We start from the raw sequence: 23,180 nt of genomic DNA on the forward strand, positions 1-23,180 counted from the left end.
GAATTTATAATTTTTCTGTGGCCAACAAAGAGCTCTTATTCCTGCAGTTTAATACTCAATATCGGGATAAGGGAGAGGGATGCCTTAAAGATGATACCCACATTCGGATCCTAGGAGGCACCATTAGCAGGAGCAGGAAGCATGAGAGAGAGAGATTGGGACTGGTCCTTGGTTCACTTTCTGCCTTTTGGTTTGGTTGGCCTTTGCTTCCTTTGATTGCCTTTAACGCCACTTGCAGTGGAGGCGGAGATGATCTTGGGTGCTGATCCAGACCCCTCTGGTCTTGGGCTGGGCACACAAATCTTCCAGGAGTCAGTTCCTCATCTGGGAGATGGAGATGACAATATAGTATCTTTCCTGATTTGTTGAGGATCTAAATTGGGTGACGCATCTAAAAGGCCTTTAGAAGACGATTCATATGTAGAAAGTTATTTTCCTAGGGATAAAAGCCAGTGTTTTAAAGTTCCAAGCATGGCTGAATGCATGCTAGTGCTCCTATGCCATGATTTACATGTGCTTGCAGAGTATGCAATGGTAACTCTTATTATAAAATGCTAAGAGGAAAAAAAAATAAACTGGATACAATATTGAATCTATAGAGTGATTATACTTTTTAAATTACTGTATCATATGTAGGAAATAGAGCTGTATTTCAGTAGTTCTTTTCTCTAGTGGTGAGACTGTACATAAATTCCTTTTTTTCTCTTGATTTTTTTCCCTATATTTTCAAAATTATCTTCATGAGTAATGTATTGCTTTTGTAACCAGAAAAAAGAAACTATTTTTTTTTCCAGTCCCGGAGCCCTAAAGCTATTCTGAAATCAGTGAAGTTGGGGAGCAGGATGCTCTTACGGCTTTTCTTCAAGGGCCCAATTCTACTTTGGACTTCATACTCAAACACAGACCCATTTTCTTGATTGACTGTGTGTGTGAAGTTTAGATAGAGTCCTCAGGGAAGAGGAAAAGGAAAAGGAAAATGCCAAAATGCATGCCTTGAGTTTGTGAAGACTAAGTCAATACATCTCAGTTAGAACCACAAATCTTTCCAATATTTACACTGGATTTGCTTCCAAACGTTTTGCCTTCTTAATGGGTTGTACATAAATTGGGAGGAACCCAGCACTGGGGCATACTAAACACAGAGAATGCTAATGTCTGGAGAAAGGAAAAGAAGGGAGTTTGTAGGAACAAGTCAATGTTAGTTCCTATGGGGGTATAATCTTGTTCTGAATTTCTCTGACTTTTTGTGAGTGATGGGAAGAGTGAAAAAGCAGGGGGACTTGAGAAGAGGCTTGCCTTGCATTGTGTCTTGGGCTTCCAGAGAAACAAGAACAGGGGCCTCTAGCAAGTTTAACATGCTCCTCACAGCTTGCAGCCAGAGCTAGGTCAAACTGCATATAGAGCTGGGACTTACTAGTGTGACCATGGCAGACTTCTGAGGCCTGGACATTGCAAGATGAGCAGAAAGAGGTCCGTGTCTTCATTATATGAGTTACTGGAATTATCAGAATGAAAGACAAAGACCAGTTGGGCCATGAAGTACAGGTCATGAGTGTTTCAGAAGATGTCGCTAAGGTGTCAATCATGACCATTCAAACTGGATTTCCAATTTGCTGATTATTTATTCAGAATGTTCATTTAGACCAAAGTTACAAGAGACAAAAAGATCCCCTCATGTTTAGTCCTACCTCTTTTTGTTCAGAAGACTGTGAGAGAGTTTGGGAAGCAGGGTTGGCTAGCAAAGAGAAAATATATCAATACAAGAGGGAAAAGCAGTCCATATGTTATTAGGTTTTCAATGTAAATTGCAGAAGTGAATTCTCAAACAATTACTGAGGGAACAAAGTGTATAAAGAAGTGTCCCATTATGCTTTCATGCCAACTCCATATTTTTTCACCTGAATTTATTGCTGGAAATAATGTATAATATGACGCAGAAGCAATACAAAATGTTTGAAAATTTGTTGATGTAGCCACTAGCTTTCTTCTGGTCTTCACAAGAATGCTTTTACAAGAAATCAACATTTAATTTTATTTCAAAAGCCATTTATTTTCCTATTAAGGCAGAGAAAAGAACTTCGCCCTCTAAATGTCTGTCATCTGGAATGTTTGATGATTGAGGTCTTAATTTTGGTATTTGTATTTGTGTGTTTATTTTTGCTTTTGTTTTTATCTTTGGAGGTAGAAGATACGGTGGATTGTTTCAAATTGATAACTATTTTAGTTTTTCACTTCACCTTGCTGGCATAGGACTAATTTAATTATTTCCCCAGCAGCTTTTTTAGTGACTATCCCTACCTATCTGAAGAGTAATCTGTGTGTAAAACAGAAGTCTATACCTCTAATCTCTTGCTAGTTTGGGCCATCTTTTTATTTTGAAATATTAATACTACCACTTAAAAATACTTAGTTTATACTTATTTAATATTGTCTCTTATTTATCAAAACCTTACATTGTTATCCTTAGACATAACCTCAGAATTTTATCACGAGATACTGGTACCCAGGAACACTGGGTAACAATACAATAAAGACGAAGTTGAATGCCATGTTTTCCTTCTGTTAGATTCATACTGAATGTCTTTGGGTTTTACAAGTATGTATGCATGGCTGGCTAGCTAATAAAGAATATACAGGTCTATACTTTAGAAGTTCAGTACGATGCCAAACTGCAAACATTGAAATAAAAATCTTTTGAAATGGTCATTGTTCCTCTAAGAATTATGAAGTATCTCTCCCTTGGAAGAACTTGTTCATGCTGAGTATAATTTCATCCCACAAACAAAGCTAGTTGGTGACAGTGATAGGGAAACATTGATTCCTCATAAAGTGTTGAATCCTGAAATCAGTACCCAAAAAATCCAGAAGGCAAAATGCAATGCTACTGTATTTCTTTTTTTCCTTACACTGATTAGGTTAAAATGAGGGCGATGTGAATGAGGGATCATCTTTAAAAGACAGACAAAAATTCAGCATAAACTCAAAATCAGATACCAGAAAGTTACTTTTTACTTTTTTTTTAAACTGAAAACTACATTAGATACCTCTTTAGAACACTAGTGAAACAGAAAAAGTTCATAGGAACACACTGTTAGGGGATATCAGAGCAAATCAGCCATTCCCTCCCCACTCCCACCCCCTTTTTTAAAAAAACTTCTCTCTCTCAAGGAAATAACCAGGAGATACTAAAAATTAAAAATGAAACAATTACAACAATAACCACCCACCTGGTAACTGATAAATGATCACTGGAATGGCTGGGGCACTTTTTCCCTATTGATGTGACAAGTTTTATCCCTTTTATGTCACTTGTCTGTTATTTCCAGTGACGAGAAGGGAAAAGAGAGGAAGTGAAAAATTAGGCAAATCTCAAACCTGAAGGGACTTCAAAGATCCATTGGGCCCAGCAGGGGTGACTTTTTAGCTTCTCAGAGCTACCTCTGACAGTAACCCTGTGGGCTGCACGTCCCCCTCCAAGGAGTGCCCCGCTCCAAGGATTTTGTTCATCCTCTTCCTTGGGACAGGGTTGAGTGAAATATATTTTATGTACTTTTTTTTTAATTGAAGTATAGGTGATTTGATATTTTTAACTGAGTATAGTTGATAACGTGTTAGTTTCTGGTGTACAGCATAATGATTCAATTATACATATATATTATTTTTCAGATTGTTTTTCATTACATGTTATTACAAAATATTGACTGTAGTTCCCTGTGCTAAACAGTAGGACCCTGTTTACCTGTCTTATACATAGTAGTTTGTATCTTTGTATCTGCTAACCCAAAACTCCTAATTTATCCCTCCCAACTTTTCCCCTTTGGTAACCATAAGCATTTTTTCTATGTCTGTGAAGTTGTTTCTGTTTTGTAAATGAGTTCACTTGTGTCATTTTTTAGATTCCACATGTAAGTTGTATCATATGATATTTGTCTTTGTCTGACTTACTTCACTTAGTATGATAATCTCTAGGTCCATCCATATTGCTGCAAATGTCACTATTTTATTATTTTTATGGCTGAGTAGTATTCCACTGTATCAATATACCACATCCTCTTTATCCAGTCATCTGTGGATGGACATTTAGGTTGTTCCCATGTCTTGGCTATTGTAAATAGTGCTGCTATGAACACTGGAGTGCATGTATTTTTTTGAATTAGAGTTTTCTCTGGATATGTGTCCAGGAGTGGGATTGCTGGATCATATGGTAATTCTATTTTCAGTTTTCAAAGAAATATCTGTACTATTTTCCATAGTGTCTGCACCAAACTACATTCCTGCCAACAGTGTAGGAAGGCTCCCTTTTCTTCACACCATCTCCAGCATTTATTGTTTGTGGAATTTTTAATAGTGACAGTTCTGACTAGTGTGAGGTGATACCTGATTTGTAGTTTTCATTTGCATTTCTCTGATAATGATATTGAGCATCTTTTCATGTGCCTATTGGCCATCTGTTATGTCTTCATTGAAGCAATGTCTGTTTAGGTCTTTTGTCCATTTTTTGATCGAGTTTATTTTTTTGTTATTGAGTTTTAGGAGCCATTTGTATATTCTGGAAGTTAAGCCCTGACAGTTGCATCATTTGCAAATATTTTCTTTCAGTCCATAGGTTGTCTTTTTGTTTTTGTTTATTCCTTTGATGTACAAAAGCTTATAACTTTAATTAGTTCCCATTTGTTTATTTTTGCTTTTCTTTCTATTGCCGTGGTAGACTAACCTAGGAAAACATTGCTATGATTTATGTCAGAGAGTGTTTTGCCTATGTTCTCTTCTAGGAGATTTATGGTATCCTGTCTTAGGTTTAAGTCTTTAAACCATTTGGAGTTTATTTTTGTATAAGGTGTGAGGGAGTATTCTCCATTGATTTACATGCAGCTGTCCAGCTTTCCCAACACTACTTGCTGAAGAGATTGTCTTTTCTGTTGTATATTCTTGCCTCCTTTGTCAAAGATTAACTAACTGTAGGAGTGTGGGTTTCTTTCTGGGCTCTCTATTCTGTTCCATTGATCCGTATGTCTGTTTTTGTGTCAATACCATGCTATTCTGATTACTGTGGCTCTGTAGTATTGTCTGAAGTGTGGGAATGTTATTCCTCCATTTTTGTTCTTTTTCTTCAGTATTGCTTTGGCAATTTTAACTCTTTTGTGATTTAATATAAATTTTAGGATTATTTGTTCTAGTTCTGTGAAAAATGTCCTGGGTAATTTGATAGGTATTACATTAAATCTGTACATTGCCTTGGGTATTATGGCCATTCTCTATATACTTTTTTTAAAAGGGTATTTTAGACTTTACTAGGTGGAAGAAGTGTTATTGTGCTAATGGTTCACATTTTAAAAGGCATATCAAATTTTTGCAAAACAGTGACCTATCTAATAATGCACTTTTAAGCAAATAAATAAATTAATGTTCTTTCTTAGATGAAACATGAACTACAAATCATTGCTATGGATGTAGCAATATAGAATCTTTATTGCTAGGAGGTATTATATGCTTTTAACTCTTTTGCAATGACATTAACCATATGCCTTTGGGTTTGAAACAAAAACCATTTTCTCACCAACATAGATTTATGGAAAATACATTGAAACAACCTTGATTTCACCCTCTGAAAGGAAGTAATGAGACGCACACTTTCTCTTAGCTTTGAGGGTTGACTGTTAAGCAGAGGAAGGACATCAGTGTTTTTATTTTTACCTCTTTTCCTGCAGCATCCTGTTATGACATCACTGTCCTATCTATGCTGTGAAGGGTAGTGAAGGTCAGAGACTAGAGATGAACCTGGGGTGAGAACAGATCACACAATGTCCTTCTGTATGCATTGTCTTTGCAATGATGTGAAAATATGAGTCACTGTGACTCATTTGCTTCCTGACTTAACAATTGTCTGGCTCTCCATATTTAATCGATTTACCTGAACTAGATTCTCTGTTCATTTGTGTGACATCATGTATCTCACCTTTCCTTTGCCAAGCATCAGCCTGAACATTTTACCAAAACATTAAGATGCATTCAACCCCTAGATATTAAGACCACCTAGACAAAATACCCCTTTGGACTCACTAATGTTACAGCTAAATTTTATGTTTTCATCGTAAAATGTTAAATTCTTTGGAATTTAGAAGGTATTTATTATTGAATGAGGAAAACATATATAAAAATTCCCTGGGTAGCTCAGTCTCACCATAGCCAAAAGGTCTGGGAAAGGAGGGGTCTTGAAATGGAACCATAACTAAAAGCTCATTCATTGCTTTCTTGGTTTACCCTCTTCCTGTTCCCTAGGCTCATCCCTGCTTTGAATCAGTAAATGGCAGACTGTGGCATCTTAGAGGTGATCTCTTCCAGCACATTTTCTAGAGACAGTAACTGCAGCCCAGAAAGGAGAAATGCTTTGTTTCAAGTTGAATTTAAGTCTGAGATCTTGTCTGGCTTCATCACAGAATTCTGAACAGAGTTCAGTAAGCTCAGCATAGCTTTGGCTTTGACGGTGAGGGAAAGGTGGAGAAGCTGTACCATTAGCAATGGGAAAAAGCTTTCTGAAGCAGAGAAAAAGCATTTCTATAGCCAATTAGACAAATCACCCTAAAGGGGAAACATATTTTTCCATTAAAGCCTGCGTGCATACAATATTTCCCAATTAGTTCAAAGAGCACAGTGAGATGTGGGCCAAAATATGCTACCTCTTTCAGAAGTTCTCATATCAGTGGTTAGGATCTCTTTGATTGTATGAATGAGTTTCATGTTGTGTGGGGGTTTTTTTCCTTTAAAAATGAGAGACTCATAACCTGAGAAATTTAAACACAAATACACCCACTGAAAACACATTGATAGCACGGCAGGTGTTTCACACCAGAGTATTGAAATGGACAAAATAATACATACAATTACAAACTGTTGGTGTTCCAGTTTGTAATACTTTGACCTAAATCCCACCCAAAAAGCTAAATAAAATGTCTTTCCTTCTATGAGAAGGGTTACTATATTTAGAAAATAAAAATACAGGGTACCTAGTTAAATTTAAATATCAGATAAACAAAGAACAATATTTTATTCCAAATATGTTCCATGAGATTTGGGGGATGTTTAAATTATTCTTAGTTTATTGGAAATTCAAATTTAACTTGACATCTTATAGTTTATCTGGCAACCCTACCTGGAGAGAATCTGGCTCCTTAGCTCAGAGTATATAAAGGTATTTATAAAAAATGAACATACAAATTGCACTTCATGCTTCTTGGTGAGCTTTTCCAGCCATGGGACTTGCTTACAGAGGACTGGTCACTGGGAGAACTGTGATCAGCCAGGATGTGGATTCTTTGTAGAACTCAGGGAGGCTCTCACCTTGAAATAATCTGTGAGAGAAAAGACACCAAAGGGAAATGTGTTAGAGCAACAGTAGGAAAAAAATATTTTCTTGTCTACCTTTTTGCAAGTTCTTCTCTGCTGCCAAGTTGCCAGCTGGTACACTTTTCTTTTTCTTTGGCCCAAGTCCGTTTATGAGACCTATGCTGGGCCACATCATTAGGCAGGCTACATCAGAGTTTGCCACAATACACGTTGCAAATTAATTCCATGTGCTACAGAAGGGAGGGGATCATATTCTCATAAGATTTGTAGACTCTTGGAATGCTAGAGCTGAAAAAGCTCTCTTATTGATAAAATCATCTGATTCCTTTATATCACAGATGAAGTGGAGACTTGGCCACAGAAGCCTAAATGATTTGTCCAAGGACTCACAGCAGGAGCCAGGGCCAGTTCCCAGAATGATGGCTTCAAGCCTAGGACACTGTTGCACATCTCACCATAATCAGATATTGTCATTGGGACTGACTGTGTGTGATTGTGAGTGAACTACAATCCACTAGATTAGTATTTCCAACACTGAGGGCCCTCTTGTCCTCTCGATCATTTTACTGTATATCCATGGTACATAATGGTAGTGATGGCTACTACCACTAAGGCAGTAATGCCTAGTGGGTAGGGCGTGGGCTTTGGACTCATACAGACCTAGTCAACTTCTGGCTGACCCCTCACTAGCAGTGAGGACTTGGGTAGGTTAGGGAAGCTCCCAACTTCTTAGAACACCTCTTTCTTCGTCTGTGGAACAGGGGTAGCTATGGTACCCTCCTCGAAGGACTGTAGGGATGTGGACATGACATATTCAGGGAGAGTTCTTAGCTCAGGCCCTGGCATACAGTGAGCCCCTGGTGAACGTTGCCCACTGTTCTAAATCATGAATATAAAGGTAGGTCCTGTTTTCACTGAGCTCATATTCCAACCAAAAACGACACATGTAGACATGTCTACTTGGAAAGAAATGCTTAAAGTATTTCCTCTTAGATCAAGGCACAGTCTTTCATGAAATAAACAGATGATTTGGGTTAATTATCCAGCAAAGCCAAAGAAACAACCCCATCCTTCTTATTCAGAACTCAAGTCAGACCTGCAGAGCAGGCTCTCCCGGTGATGTGGGGAGTTGGGCCACATATTACACAGCTTCTCTTTCCCTCTCACTCCTCTGAAATATCCACACGTGGTGGCGCTGACTTTATTTGGGCTGTTTTAGCCACTGCATCAAATTACATCACTGACAGTTAAAGATGGTTGAATATAAGAAAAGCAAAATTACAAAGTCAGCAGAATTTCCTTTTTTGGCAGAATCTCACCTCTCATTCTCCATTCTTCTTTCACTGCCTCACACCTTAGATACCCAGTTCCTTTTTGTAATTCTGATTCTTAACAGCCCGAATCCTGTCCCCCTCATACATTCTGACAGAGCACTGGGGTCAAAATGACCTTTCCCTGTACTCTCCCCCGGGGTGCCCATTCAGTTTCCCAGTTCCTAAGTTGACGGATCACTTTAAGCACTTTGAGGAAAGAAAATTGAGCTAATTCAGCCCAAAGTGTACTTGACTGGTGGTCCAGATATTTTACTCAGCCAGATATTTTACTTTTTTTAAACAAAAAGTATCCAGCCCAAAATGCAGTGAATTTTTGTGAGTTGAGATCTACTTTGAGGTAGGAATGTCTGAGTGAGAGAATTTTATCATGTGACCAAGGAGAGTTGCCCAAATGTCCCTACATTCTCTAAGCTTCAGGATCACTCATCTATTTAATGCCAACTGACACACGGAACATGCCCCATCCTCCACAGCCCCGGATGTCAGCTTTCTTTCCCCTGTACTTCTACAGCTCCTAAGGAACGGTGACATGTTGGACAAATCCATCCTGTTGTGATTTGTCAGCTCCTGCTCTGATCTGCTGCTCTGAACATCTTTGCTGGATACCCCTTTCCACATCACAACCCTGCCCTGGGCTGCTGCCATTCTGCCTTATATGGCTAGGCACTAAATATTGACCCAATATCCTCCCTGAATTTTCCAAAGCACAGTCAACACCAGGTTAAGTATTTACAAAATTTTACTAAGGCTTGGACTATCAGATGTAAATTGCAATGCAAACAGAAAGAAAATAAAAAATTAAAAATCATTATTTATAGAGTCCAACCTCATACTCTTTCCAAAAATGTTTCGTATCACCTCTCTTTTAATCCTCCCACTGTATCCTGTCATTTGTGCTGAGCTTGCCCTGTGTTCCAGGATTTGGATCGTCTACCAATTCTATAAGAATCATAGAAACAAATGAGTGAGATATCTATAACATTCTCCCCCCAGTTGGTGCCAGACCCTGTGGAATAAGATGGACTGTGGGGTCAAAGGACATGTGAGTCAACCAGGAGAGAAACTGACTTTTGCCAGCTGAATTCTTCTCCAGGGATATCCTGGGAAGACATTTCTCAGAGTGATACTTGGCTCAGAGAAACAGGGGACCTTTCCAGATCCATTTCTGAAATGCATTCAGTTGAGAACAAAACAGCCTCTTTCTCAGGTTTAACTTCTCCCCAGAGGGATTGTCCAAACCACCCTCTGTTTTCTCTCAGTTCTTCCCTTTTGCATTGTTCTCAGAGACAAGTACACATTCATTGACTTACTCATTCATTCAGCAATTATTTACCAAGTACTTATTGCATGTTAGGTGCATTGTTAGCTGTTAGGGAGGGAGGAAGGAATGAAATAACATCCCTGGTCCTTCCCTAATAGAGCCTCAGTTGGCAGAGGAGTTAGGCAATACACAACTAGATGCAATGCTTAATCTATAAATTGTAACTCTTGTAAAAGAAAAGGGCACAATTCTCAGAGTAACTGGGGAGCTGCCCTTTAGACTGGAGACAGGAAAAAGCTTCATCAACAGTAAGTATTTAATTTGAGAAGGAAGGATGAGAATGAACTGGCCACGTGAAGAGGATGTATAGGCCTGGGTGTGAGTGTGGGGTGGGAGTGAGGAGGGAAGAGGTGGAAAAGCATTTATACCAAAGGAACAGCATAAGCAAAAGGCCTTAAGGGCTTTTAAAGAAATGGTGGGGGAGGGAATGGAGGTGAGGGGGGAGGGATGTCATAAGTGAGGGAGCAGAGCGGGACTGAGGGTTGCCCGGGTTATCGTGAAGCAGAGGCTGGAAGGGTTACAAGCGACCTCCACTCTTTAAGGGCTTTCACTGTAAGCCCCAGTAATGAGTTTCCATTTTATTCTAAGTGGAAAGGGAAGGGAACGAAGAAGGGGAGTGAAGTGATCAGGGCTGTGGTTTCTTAAAGATCATCTGTGGAGGTAAAGAATTGGCAAACGCAAAAGTAGGCAGAAAAGTTACTGGAGTCAGCCAGGTGATTGATGACCATGGTGAGAACGGTGGAGGTGGAGGCCGGTGAAAAGACTCAAGAAAAATCATAGAGGAGGAGGAGTTGGGACTTGATGAAGGTTTAGAAATCACTGACTCCTCAGGGTCCCAAAGGAACCTTCTGGTATCTTGAAAAGGACCACGAGTATATTTATAAGTAGAGATTTCTTGAACCAAATGCTTCAAACGCAGACATTTTATGCTCTTTGCGCTCGGTAGACTATATACTTGGGCACAAACGTGTAAATAAGGCTTCTGGCATGGCAGCTGTGTGGATAGCAGTGTCCTTTTCTCAGTTGGGGAGGCCGAGAGTCAGAGCAGGTTTCAGTGGAAATTGGGGGAGGAAGCAAGAGACCTGTTGTGGTTTGCGGGCACTGCAACCTGTAAGCGTTACCCACAGGCTCACAGCACGAGGGCAGCTGTATTTGTGCATCTGGAACTCAGAGGAGAGACCTGGGCTAAATATTATGGACTCTTCTCATTTTCAGAATTTTACTGCTACATTCTGAGGAAAGTCAGATAGGAAATAATAAACACACCTTCTGAAAAAAAAAATTGTGAGACGTTAAACATGGTCATAAAATATTAAGAAGTTTTTTTTTTACACAGTTTCTGGTTTCTATTGAAATTCCAAAGGTCTGATGGTAACCAGAAGCCCTGTCCAGTTTTCACTTTATGTAACATCTCTGAAATTTTGACAGCAGAGAAAATAAACATAAGGATCATTTGTTAGAATTATGATTGGCCTAGATTTTATTATTTTTCAAAACCTGTCACAAAACCATAGTACAGCTGTTTGTGTGCATGATTTTGAAGTGGTTAGATCCCATACAGGCCAGACATCATAACACCTATGCTTTCCAAAATTTTGGAAAAAATAATGCTTATTTTCTTAAGCATTTTTTAAGACTGAAAGAATATGGTAAGTCACCATGTTGACTTTGTTAAATACTTGCTAGTTATCAATCACTGGCAACATATCTGCACCTATATCTCCCAAATTCACACTTTCTTTTTCTGAACTCAGAGTTGTAACATGGGGAACTGAAATTATCCAGATAATTAAAATTTTTTAAATGACCATGTGAATGAATCAGATAAATCAGGCATTTCCCCCTGAAATTAACAAAATTATTTAGTATTTTGATTATATATTACTCTGCATCACTGATCCTTGCAGGATGAGTGAATCTTAGATGATACAGTGAAAACAGATATGAAGTAAATACGTACTTTTGTATTTACTCACACACACACCTTTTACTGCTAACAAGCAAATGTAACCATTATGGGATGATGTTTACTATAAAGAGTAGTTAAGGAAGGCAGGGTATAGCTCAATGGTAGAGTGCATGCTTAGCATGCACGAGGTCCTAGCTTCAATACCCAGTACCTCCATTAAAAAAATAAATAAATAAATAAACCTAATTGCCTCCCCCAACCAAAAAAAGAAAGAAAAAAAGAAAAGAAAAACTGAGAAAAAAAAAAGGTAGTTAAGAAATATAAACCCTGGAAGGAACTTGCTCCATGAGGAAACATGTTTAGAAAGGGATCTGCCACCCACCAGACAGGGTACATGTCAGATCTGAAGGTTATTACAATTATTTCAGTCTGGCAAACTGCATACGAGTCAAACACAGCATTTAAACTGCCGCCACCGCAATCATGGTGCCAGCCATGTAGTGATTTCTGTAAGGCTAGGGGAATAATTTTCTGGCCCATCATCATCCAGTTCACACAAAGTCACTGGAGATACAAAAACATTTTTGAGATTCCTACATCCCAAAAAACTATACAAATTACCTGTCAAAAGCAAGTTTGATTTAGTAGGCACAGGTACTGGGCAAGATACCCAGGCAAGCAAACCAAAAATGACTGATAGAAAATACAGAAAGACCAGAGGGCACAGATTCAACAGGAAGAGACACAAGAGCCACATGGCCCTGTAGCACGAACGTGGCTGCCATTGCTCAGGCACAACCACTTCGTGTGCGTGCTTTAAAAAGTCAGTCCAGACTCTTGTAGAGAACAAGGGCAAAACAACGTAGATCCTCAGTGCTAAGCGTGCATGATTGCCATGCTAAAAAGATGACAAAGTTAAAGGGCTAGTCAGCATCTATATGCTAAATAGCTCCTGGAGAAAGATGACCATGCTAAGGTTTAGCCGCCGAGCAGAAACCAGTGCAGCGTTGGGGGGTGCTGAGCAGCAAGTGAGCTGGAAACCAGACTCCTGAAGGCTGAATCAAGACTCAGCCCCTTCCTAACTCCTAGCTGTGGGCAAACTCAGGCGCCTGTCCCTACCTTGGTTTTCTGGTCTGTCAAGTAAGAATAACCATGGAACCTTTCTAATAAGAAGGAGGTTCTCTTGAGGTTAAATGAGTTAATTCCTGTAAAGCACTTAAAACAATATTTGTTAAATAAGCAGGCACTTAGTAAATGTTAGCTAAATGTGAGATATTGTTATTCAGTGCAGATTAAAACAGTTAGCTCAATAGCAAGTTTTTCTCTAATTATCATTCTCAGGGACTTATGTTTTACAAGAGGGGAAAAAGAAGCAGTTTATAAATTTGTCTGTGTCATCACTTACTTTGATTTCTACTGAAAAGGAAGGGTGAGTGGATCACCTGAGACCATCTTGTTCCTTCTCTCTGTTAATTGCATTTGATGGAAATCTGTGGCTATGTCTTTGCCGTCCCAATTTGGAACTAACATTTAGTACATGAGTATTTTCTTAACTTTTTTTAAAAATTTTTTGTTAGGGAGAGGTTATTAGGTTTATTTCTTTATTTTTAGAGGAGGTACTGGGGATTGAACCCAGGACCTTGTGTATGCTAAGCATGCACTCTGCCACTTGAGCTGTACCCTCCCCAGTACACAAATATTTTTATAATCATTTGCCAGGCTCTGTGTGGGGGTACAAAGTGCAGTAAAACCTGGTCCCTGACCTCAGGATCTTACAATAAATTGTACAGCTACCTTGTGAGACTTACTTAGGCAGAAGAAGTGACTACGAAGCCAGGTGGTGCTGTCTGACACCTGGTTCATGCTCAGTAAACAAGATCTCTTTCCAGGCTCACCCCCCCAACACGTTAAAGCTTTCTTGGATAGTCCTTGAATTCTCCAGCACTTCACAGTTGGAAAACAAAAAGCAAACCAGGATTTTCCAGTATTCATTCCAATCTTCAAGCCCCATTACTTACTGTTTTCATGAATTGAAAAAAAAATTCTATTTTCCATTGTATTAAAGACTTCCTTTGGTGGTTCCCCACACAGAGAGGAAATGAGATGCATCTCTGACCTATTATGTCATTTTATGGCTATTTTTTGCTTGTAAGATTGTTCTCCATAGAACAATTGCCTGTCTAACTACAACCGACTCATGTCATGCTGTTTCCTCCGCTAGCTTTTAAAATTTTAAATGTCACATAGATTTTGTGATTAAAGAATTTTACTAATATGGATAATGAATCGAATTCATAACAGAAAATGGTAATTTATAGTCCTGGAAAACTCACCCCTATAAGGCAGAAAACAAAATTTAGAAATATAAGTAGAAATCATATGATTAAATGTCCTTGCTGTCTGAATCTGGAGCTAACATTTCATATTATCAGAAGAGTAAAAAGACTTCCATTCACGTTCATTTGTCCATTTCAAGATATCATAGATGTTTGCTACCATATAGATTAAAATTAAAACTACACACTCAAAATTTTCTCAACAAAGAATATTGCAAAGAATAATTCAAGTGAGAAGTGAGTGATTATTGACTACTAGAAGGAAATATTTTCTCTGTTATAACATTGTATACATTTAGTACTTTAAATTCTAAGAAGTGATAACTATTAGACTAAATTAATGTTCTGTTGTGTAAAATTCTTTAAAAAAGTGAATGTATTTTTGGAATAGAGTTTGGTCACCCACAGTAAAAAACCATCATTCCTGATTTTTCTGATATTTTATGTGTAATGTCATGGTCCATTCATATTTTTGGACCCTCTGTAACTCATTCGTTTATTCATTAATTCAACAGATGTGAGTGTCTACCTTGAACAGTACGGCAGGGTCAGAGTTGCAAAGGAGAATGAGACAGATGAAATCTTTGTCCCTCTGGAGCTGGTATCACCTGGTTCCTGAATCACTGTCCTGAATTCCATGGGAAACACAGATTCTTTTGCACTCAAGACTGGTGAAGAATAGTTAAGGTAAAAGCATTGGCAAACATTTGATATACTGTTACAGCAATATAGCCAAAAGAAGTGATTTATAATAGAAACATTCTTAATTTACCAAAGACCTGTTACATATTAAGTTATGAGCTAAACGTTTTATATACATTATTTTATTTAGCATCTTCAAAATCTGAAGCATTTTTCCATAATTATTGCTATTTAACACATAAAGAAAGTATGTTTTGCTTTTCTCCCAAGGCCGCACAGCTCTTAAATGAGGATGGATTTCACCATAGATCTGAGGCACCATCTGTGTTCTTAAACACTATGCTCAATAAATTCTGGCTGATACAAGAGATTGTTGCAGCACCATAAATTAAGGAAATAAAGGAGGCCACCTACACTAAGGGCTGATGAGATATTGAAAAACAAGTAAGTGTTCAGAAGTTTTCTGTTAGAAACTTCAGCCATAAATCTGTAGAATTAGCATTCACACAAGGAACTAAGGGTGGTGCAGTGTCATCTTACAAATACGTGTGACTGTAATGCTTAGCACATGGAAAAGTTGTGTGGCCCAAAGAGAAAGCATTGTTCAAGAGGACAAGAAGACGATGAGACATTCCTAAGCTCTGCTTCACCCCGGTTTTCACTGTTCCATTGCATTAGTTCATGGCCTGTTTTGAGTCATTCAGAGATCATCTGATTAGAGCGTTGTTCTCTCAGCCTTCTTCCAGGCACCTCCCATCATGTATATGTAGCTCATCCCTTATTCCCTGTTTCAGGAAAGTAGTATGAAAACAGCCTCCCTCTTGTCAAGTCTCGGAGAAGGAGGCCAAACAAGGAGGTCGGGAACACAGAGGGCAGGGGACAGCCGTGGCACAACCAGCAGGTGCTTCATGAGCAATAGCTGGATTCCATCTCAGCAACTGCAAGATGTCTGAACACTCACGTCCTGATAAAGTGTAAATACAGGGGACTTGCATTTTGTCTATGTTGAATGTTTTTAATAAGTTTCCTGATAAAGTCAACAAAAATTCTGGATAATCTGAAAACAAAGCAAAACCAAAAACTTTCTGAGATGTCATGAAAGTAGAGAGCCATGGGCATCAAAACCAAAGAGAAAACCAGGAATCCTGGATGTTTTACCAGCACCAAAATTAGCTTTTACTCCAGGACTGAAACTGGGAGATTTGGAGCTTCCGTTCTGATGGTAGCATAGAGGACAAAGACCAAGAGAGAAGACTCACAGTGGAGAATTTTCCTCCTGCCTTTCAGACTATTGCTGTGGACATGGGGAAAGTCTCTGGTGTGCTGCTCTTACTGCTCCTTCCCCAAAAAGGTCAGAGCTACAGTTAAATGGCATAGAAGGGAGTGTGGAGAACAGTGGCTGTGGGTCTGGGACTTGCCCTTCCCTTTCCCTCACCTAGATGGTATAGGAAGCCACCCTGACCTGCCCTCTTCTTGCCCTCCCTCAGGGTCCCACAGGAGCAAATCGAACTTTCTGATAAGTGTACCACTAAGTCACAGAGCACACGCTTGACCCTAACAGCGAGCACAGTGGACTGTAGAAGTTGAGAACACAGAGTCCTGCACCACAATCTGCTCTCATCCTCCTAAAATCCCAGAGACAAGCCTGGGTGCCAGTCTTTTATAGATTGGAACAAGGGTGGCCATTTGGAGGGTGCACAAGTGGCTAAGTTTATTTGCACACCTGACAGTATTTATACCATGGTCTCTACTTCCCTGGGCCACACCCTCAGATTCCCAGCAGGGTTACTTTGTAGGATTTCTTTCTTTTTCTTTTTTTTTTTTTTTGTATTTTTATTGATGTATAGTCAGTTTACAATGTTGTATCAATTTCTTGTGTACAGCACAGTCATATATATATATTCATTTTCATACATACATTTGTTTTCATGTTTTTCACCATGTTACTACAAGATATTGAATATAGTTCCCTGTGCTATACAGTATAAATTTGTTGTTTATTTTATGTATATTAGTTAGTATCTGCAAATCTAGAACTCCCAATTTATCCCTTCCCACCCCATCCCCCCAAGTAACCATAAGTTTATTTTCTATGTCTGTGAGTCTATTCCTGTTTTGTCAGTAAGTTTGTTTGTCTTTTTTTTTTTTTTTTTTTTAGATTCCACATATAAGTGGTATCATATGGTATTTTGCTTTCTCTTTCTGGCTTACTTCACTTAGAATGACATTTTCCAGGTCCATCTGTCCATCCATGTTGCTGTAAATGGCATTATTTAATTATGGCTGAGTAGTATTCCATTATATAAATATACCACAGCTTCTTTATCCAGTCATCTATTGATGGCCATTTAGGTTGTAGGATTTCTAGAGTTGGCTCCAGCCCTCACTGTAAGTCTTTGGACTCTGTCTAGGTAACTACAAATGGAATGGTAAAGAGAACTGGAGACCACCAATAACACTAACTGTTACTGCTTCCTTACTCTGGGCTGACACTTCTAGGTCCTGAACACATGTGATAGGTACTATCATTCCCATTTTATTGATGTTGAAACTGAGGCTTAGAGGGGTTTAGGTATAAAAGTTGTACAGCTCGTAGGTAGGTCGGGATGATACAGCCTGCATTCTAGTGCTATCACACACAGCCTCTGTCAGACTGGCTGTCCCTACTGTCAGCTGTTCTGCTCAGGAATTGGCACCAGTGCCTCTTGAAAGCTGTGAGTGGTGGCTACTCCCAGTGTCAGTATCTCCCATAACCCATCTCAGTCCAGTTACGGCAGAACAATGCTCTAAGAGTCTCAAGTTAGGACCTTAAATCCAGCAGGCTTAAAACATTTAGAACACCTTAGGGAAATGGGATTCTTAAAATTCTGAAGTTATATTCTTTCCATTTTATTATTTGTTTAGCAGTTTCGATATCTTATGAAAGACAGCGTGGCTACAACGATCACAGGAGAACTATTTTCCTCCTCAAATTGAAGAAGCACAACATATGGTGAGGTAAGTAATCTCTAAGGCTTCATGGTCTCCCAGACAGATTTCTCATGATTCACAGGACTGTATCTGTTGTCCTTGGGGTCTCATGGATAAATCACTTCTTTTCTGATCTTGTTAATATTCGGTTGTTACTGAGCAGGTCAGTTCTTTGGCTTCATGGGGTCATGGCATCCATTTCTGGAAACCCACTCATTTCCACCGGTTGCCTTTGCTCAAAAATCATGAAACTGGTTTGAACAAAATGTATTGAATATGTTTGGGGAAAGTGCTGAGAAAGCCGAACTAATGATCCTCCAAAATCTGCTTGTCACCTGCTGTGAATTTTTGAATCATGCCCTGAAGGGTAAAGTACTGCCAAGAGTGTCTCAGATAAGTGTCAAAAGTGTCTGATTTAATTGTTAGCGTAAGGATTTAAGATGCTGTTTTTCCCTGGTGCTAACACCTCTCATTGATTCTGGAGCATTTCCATTTGTTGTTTAACAGAAACAGCCTCGGTATTTATAGCCCTATCACTCTAGAAGGGAAGCATTTGCAATTTGCACTTTCAATTTTGACTCCTAGACTCCTTTTTCTTTAAAACACCCTTCAAGTGGGTGTCAGACTGCAATTCAGTGCATGCTTTGTAAGCGGTTGAACAGAGCAATTCTCATCCCCATAGGCAAACATTTCAGAAGGACCCCCATAATCCTTTGCTAATTGAAATCTTAATTGATGAGCCCCAGTTAGGCCCAATCCCATTATAATCAGGGCCTGTGGGCCCGTTTGTGCGTGTGTTCACGTGTGTACGCCTGCGTGCGGAAACTGGAGTCGTATCTTACAACAGACTGTATTGTCGAAAAGTGGTCGCATCAATATGTATTTACATCCCATTCCATGTGCTTTTCTTAGGATGAAATGTTAGCATTCCTCCATCAGGATGTGCGCTTCTTGTTTTCTCCTTTTGACCTTGAAGGGATCTTTGTAAATTCTTGGACCAATAAAATGTAGTAGATATGATGCTGCCTGACTTCTGAGGTTAAGTCATAAGAGGCAACGTGTACTTTGCCTCTCTCGCTCTCTCTCTCTCTGCTCCCCTTGTAAAAGACTAAAACTGGGCACAATCAGTCCATCAACAGGAGTTAGGCAAATTACAGGATGATGACATCATAAAACAATGTAAAGTCATTAAAAAGGATGAGTCAGATTCGTATGAAATTATATGGGAATATCTCATAATGTAAGTGAAGAAAGCAAAGAGTGGCATAGTATATCTAGTACTAACTATCCTTTTGCTATAAAGTAAGAATAAAAATACACAGGGAAGAGAGAGATGCAGTGTATGCAGTGCCCTCCCCACTGGAAGATACATAAGAACCCGTAAATAAGTGACATTTTGGAGAAAGCTTGAGAATTGAGATTGAGGCAAAGAGAATACATTGTATTTTTTTACTTTGTACCTTTTTAGATTTTCTAGCCAAATACATTATTAATTTCATTTAATAAAAATCCCAGCAAGGTTATCTGAGCAGGAAAATTGTAGTCCAACTCTTGTTTTCTTCTTTGTATTTTTCTGCATTAAAAAAGCATGCTGTTAACTATTTCATTAAAATATGTATGTCTTCCTCTCTTCCTTGCATATGGAGAATAAGAGTTGAATTTCTCTACCAGTTATATAAATAAAACCTGTCAGCTTCAAAAGGAAATTAAAAGAAACATTTTTTAAGAGAGGAAGTATATAAAAAAAAGAGAAGAAGTGTATGAAGGTTAGACCACTGATGCACATCTTAATAAATACCTCTGTTATAAAATAGCACTGAGTTTTCTAGTCAACCTCTTCACATGATTTTTCTGCTGTGTCAATTCACATTTGGGGATTATTCATATATGTCTTTAGTTGAACACTCAGAAAAAGTATAGATATGTATAAAAGTACACAGAAGTATGTAAATCTGGTGGCTGTGTTCACTAAGTATTTTATTTTATACAAGCAAATTTGAACTATATAAGAGAATTCCTAATCAGATATTAATATTTAGTGATAATAATGTTTATGATCATTATAAAGAGCATTCAGTATCAGAGTAAAGTCAGGCACATCTCCAAATAAATGAAGACTTTTACCCAAAGGTAGCATCACTTTAAAAACAAAAATTTCCAAAATAGTACAAAAAGAAAAAGAAATTCTGAATGGCCTTATACCCATTAAACAAATTGAATTGCTGGTTAAAACCTGCCAATAACCACTATACACGCATTACCACAAATAAGATGAGTTTTCACCTTTAAAAACTTTTGTTTTTATGACACTAAAACTAGAGCTCCAACTCACACAAAATCGGAGTGTCTCTTGGGAAAATGGCTCTTTTCTGGACAACTTCTGAATTCTCTCTCTGTTGTCTGGATCATGAGGTCCACAGGGCTCAGGTGCAAAGATGAGGCACACGTACCCTATGTGAGCGCCCCAGAACCCTGACCTACTTCTTTCAACTACTTGCCTGTCTGTAAAAGGAACCTAATAGGATCAAAGGATATATACACATTTTAAAGCAGGTGTGTTGTTTTGAGTGGGCAGCTCTTTAACTGCTCTCCTGTGGGAAATGTTAACATCTTAAGCAATCAAAAATTATATAGCAAATACAGTAATTGTTTCACAAACTAATAATTTCCCCCCTCCTCTCCTCTGTCCTTCCCTCGTTGTAGGCCATAGTGGTTTGAGTTGTACCCTCCAAAAAGATATGTTGAAATCCTTACCCCCAATATCTGGAGAGGTGATCTTATTTGAAAGTTGGATCTTTGCAGTTGTATTTAGTTAAGGATCTCGAGATTAAGTCATCCTAGGCTTAGAGTGAGACCTAAAATTGAACGATTGGTACTTTTATAAGAGGAGACACAGGAAAAGAGCCTTGCAGAGAGAAAGACAAGAGATTGGGGTGATTGGAGAAGCCAACGATTGCCGAGAGACAGCAGCAGCTGGGGAGAAGCAAGAAGAGACTCTCCCTGAGAGTCTTCAGAGGGAGCATTTTTCTGGGTTTGGACTTCTGGCCACCAGAACTGTGAAGGAATAGATTCCTGTTATTTTCAACCATTTAATCTTTGATAATTTGTTACAGGGCCCCAGGAAACTAATACACAGGCCAGTCCTGTAAACCCACTCAGATCACCGACAATTTTACTTAGACCATGCCCCCAAATCTATGCCAGATAAACAAGATACTGGAATTAGAGTCAAGAGTTTGTCATAAGTCTAGCTTAAGGTAAAAGCAAAAGTCTAAGTGATAGCATGGAGAGAAAAGACAAAGGCTGGTGAGATTACCAATGGCTACAGCTCTTTTGGAAATTAATCTGGGATTATCTTGTAAAGCTGAAAATGTGCACAGTCTCTGACTGAGCATGACTTGCTGCAATGCAGAGAAACCTGCACGTGAGGACAAGTGCAGAAGCTTTTTTAAAACATTGTTGTTCCTAATAGCCGCAAACTGGAAAAAATCCAAATGTCCATCAACAGGATAATGACAAATGAGATGCACTGTATACTTACAAATGACATGTTATTCTCCAGTGAATATTCATGCCCCTTACTGAAGATCCTGAAAACAGTCCTCAAAACTAAATGACACTATTTGGAGATGCATCTCTGGGTAATATAACTATAAAGCAGAGCAGGAAAATGATTACTGTAAAATGTAGGGCGGTGGTTAACTCTAATAGGGGAAGAAAGTGGTTATGACGAGGAAGAAACACACTGCGAGGGGAGCCGTAAACATACTGGTGACGTCTCTTTGTATTAAGCTGTGTGGTGGTTTCATAGATGTTTATATTATTTTCCATACCTTTATTCATTACACTCTGTAAAACATTTTAAGTATTTTTAGAAACGATTTTTTTTGAAGAAAGGTAAAAGATAAAAAAGAAGAGAATCCATGGAAAATATGCATGAAAACATTCCACTTCACCTGAAAGAAATGTGCATGTTTTCGTGTGGTTCTTTCACATTCTCTTTTCTGCTCCAATTTCCAGTCTGTCAGCTAAACTCTTAGTCTAGGTATTTTTCTCCTGAAATCCAAGATTCTGGAAAAGAAGGGGAATATAATGAAAAAGCTCCACAAATCTTAATTGTTGACTCCAGGGCAGGCTACGTGGGGAATGCGGTGTTTAGATTTGCCATAGACTAGTTCCCTCAAGGCTGCTAAGTGGTGGCTGAGATTGGCTGGAGAGGAGGGCAGGTGGGTAAGAGGGAGGCCAGCTAGCATACAGACTTTGCCATTTTCAAGGGCTTCCCACATGGGCTCCTTTAAGCCTCACCCCGGCCCTGTGAGATCTTCTGTTTTACTTGTAAAACTATTAAGCTGCCAAGAAGTTAAGGGACTTGTCCAAAGTCTCAAGTTTGGGAAAGGACAGGGCTAGGATTGGAAACTAGGTTTTCTCCATCCTAATGCCTTTTAAGAGAGTTCTGCCGCAAATATAGTGACATCAACATACCTGTGCGGGAGACTCGGTGGTACTGAGCCAATTTGATGCAGACATCTCAAACTCGGACTGTAGAGACACGGGCTGAGGGCCAGCAGGCTCTGAGGGGCTGTGCAGAAGACAGACAGGTTTAAGCTAATCACAGTACACCTGAGGACTTTTGTCTTCTGTAAAGCCTGTACTCATGGCACAGTCAGAAGACAAAATTAATATTGCCTGTGGTGGTTTGTACTCCCTGGCAGTCTTCTGATTATCTTCTACATGGTTGATATTCCATCCTTCTGCTAAATAGTTCTACCCTCCCAGCCAAACCCCATTTCTTTATAAACTCAGAGTAATGAATTACTTAGTAAAACATTTCAGATAAACAGACATAATCAGATCTCTGTTTGGACTTCATGCTGGAGAAAGTGTGCAGACCCTGACTGTTTCATATCGCTGCCTTTGATGCCAATAAATCAACCATTTGCGATACTGCTTCTGCCAAGAAATCCCCCAGGCCCTCGTGTGGTTTCAGCAGAGGATATGTGAAAAGACTGAGCAAATATTAGTGTTTTATCCTCATTCCTGTCCTCAAAGCTTTTGCAAACTTTAGCAAGCTATTTTACAAGATACCCTCAACCCACTGTGGAAGTCTATTGAAACCATTCCTGGTGCTGATTCTTTCAGTTTGGGAGTTAAGGGGTAAACATTTACATCTCTTAAATGCTTTTGTAAAGTAATGGAAAGAAAATAGAAGCTAAAATGAAACTCCAACTAAGGTCCCAGTCAGCCTCAAGATGGATATATTTCTCTTACTCTCCACAGTCGGTTCTCTCCCACACAGCACGCAGCCTGAGACTCAGGCCAGTGGG

At 39.0% G+C, this 23,180-nt stretch overlaps 1 long non-coding RNA gene across 2 annotated transcripts in view; it reads left to right on the plus strand.

Annotated features, from left to right (window-relative positions):
* The window catches only part of LOC105065205 (uncharacterized), a 614,873-nt gene that overhangs the window by 385,324 nt on the left and 206,369 nt on the right, over positions 1 to 23,180 (plus strand). For both annotated transcript variants that reach the window (XR_012506994.1, XR_012506993.1), the window contains 3 exons: positions 14,760 to 14,931; positions 15,157 to 15,330; positions 17,791 to 17,883. This is a non-coding gene — a long non-coding RNA (uncharacterized LOC105065205). The remainder of the gene's footprint in view (positions 1 to 14,759; positions 14,932 to 15,156; positions 15,331 to 17,790; positions 17,884 to 23,180) is intronic.

Source organism: Camelus bactrianus, chromosome 5 (genome assembly GCF_048773025.1).
Source record: "Camelus bactrianus isolate YW-2024 breed Bactrian camel chromosome 5, ASM4877302v1, whole genome shotgun sequence".
NCBI classification, from domain to species: Eukaryota; Metazoa; Chordata; class Mammalia; order Artiodactyla; family Camelidae; genus Camelus; species Camelus bactrianus.